This window comes from Athene cunicularia (genome assembly GCF_003259725.1).
Source record: "Athene cunicularia isolate RWA chromosome Z unlocalized genomic scaffold, athCun1 chrZ_part2, whole genome shotgun sequence".
In the NCBI taxonomy this organism is placed as follows: Eukaryota; Metazoa; Chordata; class Aves; order Strigiformes; family Strigidae; genus Athene; species Athene cunicularia.
In genome coordinates this window covers 7,833,260-7,836,453 of record NW_020799143.1, presented here as the reverse complement: position 1 = coordinate 7,836,453, position 3,194 = coordinate 7,833,260, and the positions used below count along the sequence as shown (strand labels likewise).

Genomic DNA, 3,194 nt, shown 5'->3' with positions numbered 1-3,194 from the left:
GGGTACCTCTCCCTTACACTGAACAGGAGTCGCTTCCAAAGGCTGAGGGTTTGAGTCTGTTTCCCTATTTCCCTATCAATGCCAGCATCCTTGGCCAAAGATCCCAGCTGCTTGGTCTCTCTCCCCTCCATTTCAAAAGCACTGGCTCCATTGTCCCAGCATCAGAGCAGCCAGGTGCAAATCTGCTCACCTCCCAGGTGGCCGGAATCTCTCCGCATATCTGGCAGCTCAGTCGGGGACAGAGATCGGACAATCACCTCTGGTCCTTCCTCCTGTTCCCATGATGGGCCTGGCTCATCCTCATCCCTCACTCTGCGAACAGACTTTCTGGTATATTTTGTTTTCTGTATTGGGGCGACTGACACTGGCACTGCCTGGCTCTCTGGCTCAGTCTGTGTGCTGGTGGAGGCAACTGAGACTGGCTCTGCCTGTGCCCCCAGTTCAGATATTGTTTGTGTGGCCTTTTCTTCCCGTTGAGGGCAGCGGGTGGTACTAAAGAGGACACGGTAGGCATGGGCAAGTCCCCAACACATTGCAGCGATTTGTGTCTCCTGGGTTTTGCCAGCTTGGTAACACACCCTTTCTAAGCACTCCATCTGCTTCTCAGGGCTTTGCATTTGCTCAGGAGTGAAATTTCAAAGCATTGGGGTGCCCTCCGACTCAGGCCTTTGCCCATCTTTTCCCACACCCCTTGCCACTCACTATTATCTGGCCTCGGGGCAGGTTTCCGGGCACTGCTGTTGTCAGAGAAATACCATATGGCCAAAAGCGAAATCAGGCAGGCATTCAGAAGGCATTGTGCCACAATCACACTGGCCTGCGGGCTCCATGAATAGTTAAAACTCCCCAAAGCCAAGAGGATCTCTTCCCCTGGCTCACCCACAGAGGGGGTGATACCCCTAACAAAAAACCAAACGGCAAACAGGTACCGGCCCACTCCCTCACACAGCGATACAAAGGCATTATAAGCATTCAATAGCAAGTATAACAACATAAGACCCTTTTACACATTTTCCACTGATAACAAACACCACCACTGGGATTATACACTGGATATAAGGGTTAATCCAGCCCCCCCACGCAAGCAAGTGGGCCAGCATTGCAAACATTTTCTTATCAAACAAACACAAATACAAACAGAAAGGTTACACCCAACAGATTGCTCTACCACACTCTGGTCAGCGTTTGCCCCACGTTGGGCGCCAATTTTTAATGTGCAAGGTTTAATTCTTGCCGGGATGAGAGAGCACGTGGCTGTTGCGCCTCCCCCACCCGCGCCAGTCGGGCTGGAAGTTAAACACAGACCCCGGCTAAATAACAAGAAATTTAATACAACAGAGTGATAGAACAATCTGAATAACAACAGCATCAATGGTAACAACAATAAACAGCAATAACAGTGAACAAGACAAAAGATATACAGAGAAATACCGCTCAATGATCAAGGAGCAAACCCGCCGCCTGTACGGCAAAAACCAACACCAGAAGAGAAAGGTAAAAAGGCTCCGCCCCTGGACCTGAGGTCAGCATGGTATGAATAACCCGGCTGGAGATCCCTTCCCCCTCTCTCTCTGCTGGGGAAAACTTTACTCTAACCTGGCTGAACCAGGACAGGGTCCTTGTCACAATTCCCACCCTTCATCCCAGATTCCTCTTAAATACTTTATTGCAGAGGCACAGGCACCGTTGATAAGTGGCTCAGCCTTGGACAAAGGCAGGTCCAACTTGGAGCCAGGGGAACTTTTGAGAAGCTTCTCACAGGGGGCCACTGCTGTAGCCCTCTCCCCTGCTACCAAAAACCCCCACCACAGACACAAACCCAGCACATCCCATGACAATAACTGTTGCAGATTTGGACAAGCCGTGCTGATTTAGGCTACACTTGTCTTACTTTCTCCTTTTTGTTTGTTATTTTCATGTGTGCTGGAACTAATTTCTGTGGACCAGATCTCAAGATCACTGTGTTAATATTTTATCTGATTATGGCTGTATTTGCTATGGATTTTAATACAGGGTTCTTTATTCATTCTGTCTGTTTCTTCTCCAGTTACTGCATGAAAAAACAGCCATGGATGGGAACGTTCTTTAGGTTTTAACAGACAGGGAATGTCTTTAATAAATTTGGTAAAATGTAATCTTCTTTTATTGTTATTGCCATTTATGAATTTATGTCCTTTTAAAAAACTGTAATAGCACACTCTAGCCAATTCATAGCTGACCTTGAAGAAATGGGAAAAATCAAATGCTAGGCTGATACTGTTGGGCAGAGGTGTCTGCAGGGTTGGCCACTAGGTGTATGCTCTATACCAGTCATGGAGGAGTTGAAAAGGAGATGTGGGCTTTATCTGACTGTAATGTGCTTACACCTGACACTTGGGCTGGTTACAGGGCTGCCAGGTGGAAAAAAACTTGTATCTAAGCCTAAAATGCCATCTTTTCTGTAGAAGTTGAAGGGGGGATGGGTGGTTTAAAGAGGTCACTGCTTTAATGACTGGGCTGGTAATAATACTCTTCGGTGATAGGAAATCTGTGAAAGATCTGGGGATCCAACCCCTTTGAGGGGAAAGTTTCAAGAGAGCAAATGTTTTTTTGTCTGAAAAATGGAAGGCTCTTGAGAGAAAAGGCATCCAGAGGTTCCACAATGAAGAAATTATCTCTTCTCAATTTGTAAAAGTGAAAAAGAACTGGCAATCCTGCATGCAAAGGGTGAAAAATGTAAGTATTAGCCTTGTGGATGTTCTGTGTGTTGGAAACCCAGCAACACTTGTAAAGATGCTCCTGAGTAGATGTGAGTTTGATTAACTTGGTCTTGGTAAACTTGGTCAAAACATAGCCTTAGAGGAGACAATGCCCTGGGGATTCAGGAAGGGTGAAGGAACAATAAGTGAGACTGGAGCTGTAGTTCCTGACCCCTTTGTCAGGAAGGATTTGTACTGTTAGTTTGGCTGAAGGTCAAGTACCAGTCAGTCTTTTATAACAGAAATTTCAATGACAGAGGTGGCTCTCAGCTGAGAATAACTATACTCCAAAACGATTATTGTAGTGGTAGCTGTGCTTCCGTCAAGTTTTGTCAATATAAAAATTCTGTTACTGTGAAGAAGACAGCAAATTCTCTAGAAACTTGATAAAACATCATATTGATAGTATGTGTTAGTTGAAAGATGAAAACTGGATATGGACACCCCCCCCCCCCT

General features: G+C 46.0%; 1 long non-coding RNA gene across 1 annotated transcript in view; it reads right to left on the bottom strand.

Annotated features, from left to right (window-relative positions):
* Positions 1-1,746: 1,746 nt before the first annotated feature.
* The window catches only part of LOC113490014, a 10,981-nt gene continuing 9,533 nt past the window's right edge, over positions 1,747-3,194 (bottom strand). The window contains exon 3 of the long non-coding RNA XR_003400130.1: positions 1,747-1,949. This is a non-coding gene — a long non-coding RNA (uncharacterized LOC113490014). The remainder of the gene's footprint in view (positions 1,950-3,194) is intronic.